Here is a 12753-nt window from a genome sequence, read left to right as displayed (position 1 = left end):
TCCGAATTACTGGGCTGCAAATCTTTCAAGATGAGGAGGGATGCATTCCGGCCTGGCTTAAGGCTATGGTCAACGTCTGTTAAAAGTAATATCAAAAGGGGTTGAAAATTCCAAAAAAAATATAGCAAATGGGATATAAGTTTCTTTTTTTGTTGTTTTTCTTCACTAATATCTTATACATATTTCATTGGATTTAATATGACATAGTACTAATTTATTTTGAAATTTGTTTTAGTATGGCTATTAATTTTTGGATTAAGAATATTTCGTCCCCCAGCAAAAATTTGCGAATTTTCAAATTTTCCCACATATTTAGTTAATTTTTTGACCCTGGTACTGACCAGAAAATGGCCAGCAATTCTAAAAATAGAAAACGGGTTGCAATATATTCCATATGAATTAGAAAATGAGTAAAAATTATAAAAATAATAGCAAATGGGCTGTACGCGCCATAGATTTCGAGGCTGACTTGTTTGCGCAAGGCTTTGTGAGTGAACACACGATTCTAGCAGCAGTGACTATTGGATGTTCATCCAACGGCCAACGTGCTTCTTCAATCTCTGATCTTCCTGCTCCAGCCGACTCAACTACCATCGACGGGACTGCCTGCTCCCTCCTCTTGTGGCCCACTGTGATGCCGCGCAGGCTTCCCGGACCCACCCTACTCCCTCCGCTGGCCTGGCAGCACGCAATCAACTGCCTCCTTATTACGAGAAAAAATGATTCCTCCCACTGACATCTGGGGCACACTGGTTGGGAGGCTGACCTGTGGGCCTACTAAGTTGATGCGTAAATAGGGCTTGTTAACTGAGTCAACAAACGATTCTAGCAGCAGTAACCGTTGGATTTGAATCGAACGGTCCTGCTGCTTCTTCAATAGCTGCTCTTCTTACACTAGCCGCCTAAACCAGCGCTGGGGAGACCGCCTGCTCCTGCCTCCAGTGGCCGGCTGTGCTGCCGTTGAGGACTCATCGCCCCCTAATACTCCCACCTCTAGCCAGGCCCTGCGGCAACGGCAGCCTCACACCGCAGCCGAACCAGTGAACCCTCATACTCCTCTCCGCGTGGGCATCCACTGTCGCGTCTTCCCCGGCTCCGCGTCGTCCCCTTCCTAGGCCTTGCCATCGTCCACCACCTTGGTGCTCTCGGCACGGCGTGGTTAACATGGTCAACAACATTCCATTGGAAGAGTACTGTACATGGAGAGGCTGACAGCTGGGTCCACGGCCACAGCCCTGTTTTTTGTGATTTGCCAAGTAAGTCGCTTTGTCAGGCCTGTTGGGCTGCAAATCTTTCAAGACGAGGAGAGCTTTCATTTGGCTGGCCAAGAAAATGGTGTAACACCCCGGGGATCATGCTACAGTAATCCCCTGCTGATGGTGCCATGTCATCACTCTTACTGTTGCTAGTCCTCATTTGCATTCAAACCAATTCAAATTCAAGTCCAAGTTAATGTCGAAATACAAAACTTCTCAAACATGAAAACTAAAATGTTCATCTTGTGTCCAATAATCACTTGTTAATATAGGAGGTGAACTAACATTTTTCCAGAATGTCCAAATTCCCTAAACCACTTTAAAACAGTAGCTAAAGCAAATAAATTAAATGCTTGTTAAGTTATAAAAATAAAATACTACTTTATTTTCGTGCCAAGTTAATTGTAGCAATGGCCTAAGTTAAAATGGTATTTTAGGTGCAAGATTGGTTTTTATAAAACTATTTTGCTTTCTGAAGTTAAAAAAAAAACCAAAAGAAAAGAGAGAGAGAGAGAGAACAACCCCCCCTGGACCCAACCTGCCTGGACCGGCCCACCTAACCTACCCGAGCCAGCCCAGATCCCCCCTGCCCGTCCCCTTCCCTGTTCCGCCGACCAGGGTCGGAACAGGGGTGTAGCCCCGCCGAACCCACTTGCCGTCGTCGGCGAGGGGATAAGGCCGCCACGCGTGCGCCTCGATCCCTCCCCCACTCCCACTTGCGCCTCTCCTCCCCCAGATCCACCTTTCCCCTCTCCCTCACGCGCTCACTCCTCCCGAGCGCCACCGTCGCCGTGCGTCGGTTGATCCCGCGGCCATCGCTATCCCCGGCCCTCTCCGACGTGCCCCCAGGCGCTGCCTCGACCTCCACATCTGCCCCGCCGAGCCGCACGGACCGGGACGGCCCCGCCGCACCGCCACGACCTCGCCTTCGCCCTCGGCTCCGACGAACGCCGCCGCCCCGAATCCACACCACTGCTGCTCCTAGTCACCCAACGGGCCACCGTGTGCCCCCAAGGTGAGCTCCGGCCCCCTTTTCCCTCTCCTCGCGCGTCTCTGCCTCCACCGTAGCTAGCTCGCCCGCAAGCCGAGCTCCGCCGTCCGCCATTGCCGTCGTAGGGCTCGCCACCGAGCTCCTCCGCTCGAGCTAGTAGCTCCGACGAGCTCCTGGAGCGCCGTAGACCTCGCCCAGCTTCTTCGTTCGCCAAAACACGCACTGCAACGCCGATCCCGACGAGGTCCCGAACCCCACCGCCGCCTCCACTCATCGCCGACGCAGTTCCGGTCACCCCCGCGTCCAACCGACCACACCATGCGGCGCGGCTTCGTCTCCTTGTTGAACGCGCCAAGTCCCGGGCCAAATGACCCCCTGTGCGCGATTCCTGGCGAAGTCCGGCGAGCCCCGCCACTGTTTTGGTCGCCGGCGGCGAAACCCCGCCGCCGCCGACGTGGCACACCTGGGCCCCGCCTCTGGGTCACTGCCCGTGGGCCCCCTGGCCCTAGTTGACCACGTTGACCGTGGTCAACTATGCTGACTGGGCACACAGTGTCTCTGACACGCGGGCCCCATCGCATATTTTGTTAAATAAACGTTTTGCTAAATAAAAGCGATTAATTAAAATGTTAGTTAAATTAGTTAGTTAGTTAGTACTAACTAGTCACTGACTGCTGGGGCCCACGCCCCCTAACTAACCCTGTTAGTTTAGTTAAGCCTCTGTTAGACAGAGAGGCTGACAGGTGGGTCCCACCTGTCAGTTTGACTGGTCAGCAGAGCTGACGCAGTGCTGACGTCACTGCTGACGCAATAAACCTTTTCTGCTTTTAAAAATAATTCAGAAATTGGTTTAAACTTTGAAAATCCGTAACTTTTAAACCGTAGCTCGGATCGTAAAAGTTTATATATGAAAAACTCCCAGAAAAACAAGACGAATCCAAATATGCGGTCCGTTTACCTGTCAGAAGCCTCTAACTATCTGAACATGGAACATTCCCCCTCATGTCATCTGTTTGACACACGCCCGGAACCGGGAATGCATTCCCGGTTGAATTCCCCCTTCACCTATATCATGTAGCCATACGTTAGGTCACACCCGGCACAACATATTGCCACGTTATGCTTTGTGATGCTATGTTTGCTTTATATTTACTGTTTCTTCCCCCTCTTCTCTCCGGTAGACCCCAAGACCGATGCCGATGCCCCTGTGATCGACTACGTCGATGACAACCCTCCTTGCCAGAGCAACCAGGCAAGCTCCCCCTTTGATCATCCCGATATCGCCCATTCCATTCTCTCGTGCTTGCATTAGATTTTGCTATTGTTATTGTTTGCTCCTATTCTGATGCATAGCCTGCTTTTGTAACCTGCTTATTGTTACCTTACCGGCTTATCCTAAACTGCTTAGTATAGGTTGGTTAGTGATCCATCAGTGACCCCCACCTTGTCCTTGTTGCCCCTGCTTCATCATTGAAGACCCGATCAACGGGATCGAAGACCAGGCCCCGGCACCGCACATCACTTTCCCCTTAGTTGCTCGACACTACTGGGATACTATCGAGTGCCGAGGGTGAGACCTCTACAGAACTTCTGATGTTAACCCTGTAGTGTAGCTATTCGGTCGTGGTCATCGAGGGTGATTTCCTCTTTAACCACTTCCGATACGACTCTGTCGTGCAACCCCTCAAGTGTGAACCTCGGGGGTGATTCCTCTTACCTTCACCTTGATGATTACATAGAGTGGAATTCACCGGGGGTGATTCCTCGGGTTTTCCCCTTAATGTTTGGACACAGGGATACTTGGACTTTACCACTGTTACTTGGAAAGACGGGTCGACCCTGAGGGGTACCCGCACGAGCTTAATTGCGAGTGATGTGGAGTCGGGTTGACCTGGAGGGTGCCCGCGAGATAATTACGAGGCGTGGCCGGGCATTCCTAGCCCTTGCCGCAAGTCCTCGAGACGGGGCAACAGGGTCACATCTTTCGTGAGTCTCTGCTTGTTACCGCGCATTCCTAATCCACTACGATTTGGATATTTGATCCGAGGGGCCTCTGGCCTGATAGCACTAACCATCACGTGGGCATAGTATGGGTGTTCTACGTCGTGTACATCAGCCGAAGCTTAATAGACGTCAGCGACGGAGCGCCGCGCGCCGGGTTGGACTGGTAAGCTCCTGCCTTTTTAGGGAGGTAGCTAGGTCTGCTCACCGGCCGCCCACGCAAGGTGCAGGAGTTCCCGGGCGATGGCCCATGACCCCTGGGGGCATAGGTTTAGTCCGGCGTGCTTGACCTCTCTATTAAGCCTAGGTCGGGTTGCGGCGTATTGTTTGGCCGAGGCCGGGCATGACCCAGGAAAGTGTGTCCGGCGGGAGTCAAGCGAGCGTGGTGGGTAAGTTGGTGCACCCCTGCAGGGAAGAAAACATCTATCGATAGCTTGTCCTACGGTAACGGACACTTGGAGTTGTATCCCGATCAATACAACTAGAACTGGATACTTGTGATGAGAATTGGATTGTGATGAGGTGATAACCGGATAGTATGGCTCTGGGATTGCTTTCTCGCAGGGAGTCGAGAAAGGATCTCCGGCCGAGGTTGATAACACTACTACTACTTTACTTTATGCTACTCTACTCCCTCCTGTTTGCTGCAAGATGGTGGTTTCCAGAAGATGCTAGTCTTCGATAGGACTAGACCTTCTCTCTATTCTGGCATTTCTGCAGCCCAGTCCACATATACAGCCTTCCTTTGATAATGTTGCATATGTAGTGTAGATCCTTGCTTGCGAGTACTTTGGATGAGTACTCACGGTTGCTTTGCTCCCCCTTTTCCCCCTTCTTTCTTCTTTCTGGTTGTTGCAACCAGATGGTGGAGTCCAGGAGCCAGATGCCACCTTTGACGACAGCTGCTACCCCGAGGGTGCCTACTACCACGTGACGGACGCCGACGACCAAGAGTAGTTATGAGGCTCCCAGGCAGGAGGCCTTGCCTTTTCGATCGTTGTTGTTTTGTGCTAGCCTTCTTAAGGCAAACTTGTCTAACTCATGTCTGTACTCAGATATTGTTGCTTCCGCTGACTCTTGTGTATTTGAGCTTGTGTATTCGAGCCCTCGAGGCCCCTGGCTTGTAACATGAAGCTTGTATTATTTTATTTTGTGTCTAGAGTTGTGTTGTGATATCTTCCCATGAGTCCTTGATCTTGATCGTACACATTTGCATGTATGATTAGTGTACGATTGAATCGGGGGCGTCACAAATGGCCCATTAGTAATGAGAAATGGGCTGTACATTTTTAAAGCACATCAAACCAACAATTAGTTTCAAATATCTTTTTTTCATTTCGAGATTTTAAATTACATTAATTTTTATGCGTGGAGAATTTATTGGATTTTGTATTGATATACATTTATTTTTAAAATTAGTTTGAATGTGAGTCAAAATTTCGGGATTAAAAACAGTTCAGACCGCACCAAAATATGCAAAATTTCGTATAATTTTTTAACCGTGGCCACAATATGGGTTGTAATGCTAACAAAAAGAATATGGGCTCCAAAAAAACCTTAATAATTATCAAATGGGCTGTAAATTATCTATACCTATACTAATTCTAGACTTCCAAGAAATTCCCATGTTAATCAGATTTTACGAGCCGTTAATTTGGTGGGGTCGAATTATTACGGTGTAGATTAACACAACTATTTTTTTGTATTCTATTTTTGCTTGGAGGTCAAGCTCCACGTTAATCCTAAAAAATAAGAAGCAAACTGTCCATGTGATTTGGGTGTTAGCTTTGTACAGCCGTAGACCACAGGGAGTCCTCCTACGCCATCCCACGTACACGTCTCCTATTTTCTATTCAGCAAACTCTTCTGTGGGTACTCATGTCCTTCGAGTTTCTGACCGCAGGCAGGGAAACAAAGGATCTCGTGCCAACAATTAAATCTTCGCCGATTTTAACCAAGGATTCTATGCCAGCCATTAAATCTTGGCCGATTTTATCCGCATCCTGTCCGCCATGGATGAAGCAGTTAAGGCCTTAGGAGGGAAAGCTGTGGTGCGCCCATAGTCACCAACGCACCTCTGACCAGTCAATCTTACCTCAGGTTCGTTTCATATTATTTCTTAATACCACGTGTTTCCTTTGGGTAGTACATACTAGGTTCATGAGGTGGAAGAACATATGCGTACAATCAATTGAGTTCATATCTTGGATGGTTAGATTCATGACATGTGTTTATCTAGGTTGATCATCTTTCAACTGCTGGTTGATCATTGCTAAGCGGCTGCTAACGGCCGGATGCCTTCTCGGTCTTAGATGATGTCTTGCCTTTAATCGTTCCTTCCAATAAGTCAGATAGATCCATCCAGCAAGCCACCTTATCAGTACCATGGCCGATGCCTATGCAGTGGGATAATGTGTCACACTCCAGCCTATTAGAAAATACAGAGTTCAGTTACATTACTTTAGTTAAAGTAAGACTTCAGTAATAATGTATGCAACAAATCATGTGTAGTGTAATTGGTTTTAATTTTTTTCCCAGTCCTATCAACACGTATGTACATACCAATAGTTCCACAGGACAATCATGTTGGCTGCAAGCTTAGGTAGGGCCATATAGTTCATGTATGTTTCTGCTGTCTATATATTAGTATTGTGTTTCCCACTTTTCCTCTTTGAGTGTAAATAAACCTTCAGATCGTTCCCAAGTTTTGTATTAAAGCTAACAAAATTTCTTACAAATGCAAGGCCGTGGGACATTCAATTATATATTTCTGTTAAACTGTTGTTATATAAGGTGAGCTACTCCAATCATGTTTATATGTCTTTTTTGTGTACTAACGTTCATATAGTAAGGTTCCTTCTACAGAAGTCACTAAGGCACTATGAGAAGGCAACATCTAAATAGTTGATTGAGAAATTCCCGAAATTGTATTAATCCTTATTTAGTAATATTATCAGCAGTTTGCCGAAGCAACACTTAGTTTTCACTAATTCTCTTGTTTCGGGAGCATAGAAGTTGTAAGGCTCTAATTAACTTTACTGTCCTATTCAAATTCAGCAGTCCAATTTTTGAATTTTTGTCCGTTGCCATAGCCAGTGATCATAACAATATATACGTACGGTTTATGCAGATTCAAGAAAAACTGAGGGCGAGTCTCTCCATCATTTTGAATGAATGCTCCTACAATATACTGCCTGGCAGAAACCTTGCTGGGATTCAAGCTCCAATACAAATTCGCATGTTACCTTGATGTGCTATATAATGTAGTCCCTATAATACTCATGACTAAAAAATTAATTAGCACTCCGTTGCCCTGTATGTAACTCTTGCTTGGCAGCATCTCATGAGGAAGGGGGAGAGGGGACACCAAAGATAGGTGTAGGTACATACTATAGTTGCCTAATTGAATCTGTGCTGCACACCGAAATATGCACTTGCCGAAACAGTAAGTGCATAGTTTTTAATTATTTTATCTGGATTTTCCTCTATTGACGCTCACACGTGTTGTCTCTTCAAATCTCCAGATAGCCCAGCCTTGCCAGTTCAGCATGGAGGCAGTAGCTAACACCACCACCTCTCCACCCAGCACTATAATGTCCCAGTCTCGCCCTCTTCTGCTTTATTCTTCAGGAGTATATGTCCGTCTTCTTCGTCCTGATGATGTCCGCATGCTAGATCACCCCCACCTAGAACGGTACTTCTGAAAAAGATGGATATGTCAACCTTTTGCAAGTATGGAATATTTTTTATATTAAGTATATCTATTTATTACAGATTTGTCATGCTACCAATAAGTAAGATTTGTTTTCTCTTCATAAAGTATATGATTCTATTTCACTTTCTTTTTACATGAATGCCTAACCAGATACAAAAGAAAATATGGTTTAATATGTGGTGCTTGCATGCTTTCCATCGGACAGGCTAAGAAACTTTATATATATCTTCTACATTAAATGTCCCTCTCGGGTAGAGTTTTTTACTAGGCATAATTCTTTTCCGTGAACCTAAATGACTCATCCAAATTTCCGGCATTATAAGATTTGTTAGGTAAACTCGTAAAGTACTTTCATCGTATTTCTAATGATTTCAACATTTTGTCCTACATATCAATCTCCATGATAGTGAAGGTGGAGGTGAACAATTTATCTTCAAGATAATTTCTAGACTGGATTACCTTTTAAATTCTAAATATATTATTTGTCTCTGCCAGTTTTCTTAATGCAAGATGCAATTTTCTTAGTATAAATCCTTAGATTTTAGACTATGATTTATAATATGTCAATTTTAATACCTCATTTTCTCTTCAGTTATGTATTTTCTCCCTCTGTTGGTATTTCATATCCAATAATAAGATGTTTACATAATTTATTTTGTACAATAGAGAAGTTTAAATTAACGTTCCGCATTCGAGCAGCCTTAAAAATATTGGGGCTGCAATGACCAGATTCATACTAGGTTGTGTATTTCTGTGTTAGAAATATTATATCAGTCATCTAATGAATTTTGGGGAAGATTGTATGTGAACCCTACTTTGCGAGGATTATAGTATGTGTTTTGAAAGTTAAGGTATGTTCAAGGATGGCACTATGATAGTTTTATCTCCTATTATATTTACATGTAGTTAGACGCAATAACATTTCCTTATAAAAGATTGATATCTCCTTGGATTTTACATTGCTATCATATTATGCAAAAGGGTAAGTATAGAATGAGATGAGCATGGAAACTCAGTATAACTACACCAATGCAGTTTTAATATTTACCTTATTAATGAACATACAGATTAATAATTAACTAGGATAGTTGTACATTTCCTTCCCTTTTTGGCCATCTTTTCTCTTCGTTTGGTTGTTTATTCGGTCTTCTGCTCCTCGGGCGTTTCTTTTTATGAACTTTCGCATCTTTCTAATGATTTTTTCTAATATAAAAAGAACATCACTTAAAGATATATAAACTGAAACTGTGTGCATCTATTTAATTACTCTCAAGGGTTGTACGTGGGAACATAGGTGCACGCCACACATCGGTTAGCTCATGCGTATATCCAATTGGCCGGTTCGGGAGCTGTTGGATCATGTGCGTGGCCTCATTCCGACCAGGGCCGCGTCCACACGAGTGTTTCCTAGAGGAATATTTTTTGTGCAAAAATTTCAATGAAATATGCACTATTGCATATAAAATATCTAGCCCGTGCATCTGCACGGGTTGACGACTAGTTAGAAATAATGGCAGATGGGCTGTATGCTGTTTTGCACAGATTTGAGGATTTCTTAAAAAAAGGTTGACGCACAAGCAGTGACTGTTGGATGGCCATCCAACGGCCGTCCTACTTCTTCAATCTCTGCTCTTCCTGCTCCAGCCGCTCAAACAAGCGCCGGCGGGACTGCCTACTTCCTCCTCCCCGCGGCCGGCTCTGCTGCCGCGCAGGCCTGACCGCCCCACCGTACTCCCATCGCTGGCCTAGCCATCCCTCTACTCACGCACACCTACTGTTATTCTCCGACGACGGCAGATGAATTAGTAAACCCTCGTACAGTCATACTCCCCTTCGCGTGGGAAACAACTATCGAGTCTTCCCTGCCTCTGTGTCGTTCCCTTCCTAGGCCTCGCCATCGTCCAGCGCCCTGGTGCTCTGAGCGTGGCCTGGTCAACCTGGTCAACGACCAACATGCATCTGAAGTGGACTGTACGTGGAGAGGCTGACAGTTGGGTCCACGGCCGCATGCAAGGAAATGCCTCCTTATTACACACAAAATAATGATTCCTCCACCTGACATTGGGGACCCACCGAAAGGTCTTGATATTTTGCAAAAAAAAAACGTTATCGCCGCTGACAGCACGGACCCACCAGCTATATCTTCGCACACAACGAAGTGCCTCCTTATTACAAAAAAAATGAATACTCCCCCTGTTAGCTGGGACCCAGTATAGTGGCAGGCTGACTTGTGGGCCTACTAAGTTGACGGGGACGGAGAGCTTTGTCAACTTAGTCAATATGCACGATTCTAGCTCCAGTAACCATACGATGTCCATCCAACGGTCGTTGTGCTTCTTCAACCTCTGGTCTTCTTGCTCCTGCCTCCCGTGGCCGGCTGCGATGCGGCGGAGGCCTTACCGCCCCCTACTACTCCCACCGCTGGCCAGACCATCCCTCTACTCACCCACACCACCTATTATTCTGCGGCGACGGCAGCCTCACACCACAGCAAACCATCGAACCCTCATACTCCTCTACGCGTGGGCATCCACTACCGCGACTTCCCCGGCTCCGCATCGTCCCCTTCCTGGGCCTCTCCGTCGTCCACCGCCCTGGTGCTCTCTGTGCGGCGTGGTCAAGGTGGTCAAGGAACGGCTTCCATCGGACGTCGAGTGTACGTTGAGAGGCTGGCAGCTAGGTCCACGGCCGCAGCAAGGAAGTGCCTCCTTATTACGTGCAAAATAATTATTCCTCCACCTGACAGCGGGTACCCACCGGACGGGCCACCATATTTCGCGAAAAAAACGTTTCCCCCTGACTACTGGGACCTACCAGCTACATCTTCGCACGCAAGGAAGTGTGTCCAGACAAAAAAATGATTCGCCCCCCTGACTGTTGGGACCCACCAGCTACATCTTCGCACGCAAGGAAGTGCGACCGGGCAAAAAAAAAACGATTCGCCCCCATGACTGCTGGGACCCATGAGCTACATCTTCGCAGGCAAGGAAGTGCCTGATAGTCAGGACCCACCTGGTCGAAGCGTACGTAGCGTTGTCATTCTGGTCGCGAACGTGTACGTACATATATACTGGTGGATGTAGAGGCGCGCACGTGTCGTAGTAGAAGCGCGCACGTGTCGTAGTAGAGGCGCGCACGTAGCATGTACACGTACGTACATCGGCCAGGGTGCAAGAAAGAAAATACGGAAACATATGTGTACATACGGGCGGGGTCTCGAACGCCTACTCGCGCATAGGTACGGCCAGGGCTCGTGTACATGGCTGGGTCGGAACGGAGAAACAGCGTCGTCGTCGTGTTCATGGGGAGGCAATGGAATGCTCGTGTTCATGGGGAGGCAACGGAATGCGTTGTGTTCATCGGGAGGCAACAGAACACGTGGGAGCCAACCGGCTGGGTTGAAACGGAATGCGTGGTCGTGTTCATCGGGAGGGCTTGGACGGAACAGGCGATGGAAACGAGACCTGGCATACCGCACAACGGAGGAAACGAACCTCCTACGTTCGGAACAGGGTCCTGTTGATCGGGAGGGGTCTGGCGTACTGCAAAACGAAGGAAACGGACCCCCTACGGTCGAAACGGGGGTCGTGTTGATCGGGAGGGGTGTGCCGTACCGCAAAACGAACGAAACGGACCTCCTACGATCAAAACAGGGGTCCTGTTGATCGGGAAGGGGTGTGGCATACCGCAAAACGGATGAAACAGACTTGTGTTGGAGCGCTACGGTCGAAACGGGGGTCATGTTCATCGGGAGGGTGTGGCGTACCGCAAAACGGGACTCCACGGGATACTGTTCATCTCCACCGTCGACCTCCTCCAGCCTCCACGGGCTCCTGTTCATCCAGGCTCCACCGCGTGCTACTGCACCAGCTACTGTTCAACCACCCCTCCACGGGCATCCCTCCATCGTCTACTGTTCATCCAGCCCTCCACACCACGGGGTCCTGTTCAACCACCCTTCCATGGGCACCCCTCCACCATCCACTATTCATCCAGCCCTCCACCACACCACGGGGTCCTGTTCATCCAGAGGCAACGCCACCGCTCACTGTTCATCCAAACCCCCCTCAACGCTCACTGTTCATCCCAGAGGCAGCATCGATCGGCTTCAGTGAGCAGCAGTAGCGAAGGAATCGCTCGATCGGGTTCAGTTAACAGCCATCGATCGATCACTCAGGTTCAGTAACGCATAGCCTGCAGTGCAATCGCTCAGGTTCAGTTAGATCCCAACGCCTCGCTCGGGTTCAGTTAGAGCCAATGCCTTGCACCCATGCGCGTACGTGTACGAGAGAAACGCGCATCGCTCGGCCCCCGACCTCCCACCATAACCGGGAACTCCCCAAAATTTTCCTCCCCCTCGCTTCTACCATAGTTTTTTCCGTCATGGACGACCCAAAGAATGTCATGCAGCTGCGTCTCCGGCCTGCCCAGGACGAAAAGCCCATTTTCTATCATGATTTTTTGTCATAGAAGTAGGAGCCCACCAGATCTATGATGATACCGGGTTTTGTCACAATTATCGTCATAGAAGTGTCATATGTATGATAGAAAAAAATTTCGTTCGGCCCAAAATGTCACGGATGTGTCTTTTTTTTGTAGTGACAGCATGATGTCGTTCGAAAGGATGAATGGTGTCATCAAAGGATACGTTCGCAACATGTCACGTCCAGAGGGAAGCATAGCCAGGGGCTTTCTGACCGAAGAGTGCATCTCCTACTGCACGAATTATCTAGGCATCGAGAACCCCGTTGGTCTGCCTGTCAACAGGCACCTCGGCAGGCTCGCTGGAT

This window comes from Triticum dicoccoides, chromosome 7A (assembly GCF_002162155.2).
Source record: "Triticum dicoccoides isolate Atlit2015 ecotype Zavitan chromosome 7A, WEW_v2.0, whole genome shotgun sequence".
NCBI classification, from domain to species: Eukaryota; Viridiplantae; Streptophyta; class Magnoliopsida; order Poales; family Poaceae; genus Triticum; species Triticum dicoccoides.
This window is presented reverse-complemented; position numbering follows the sequence as displayed.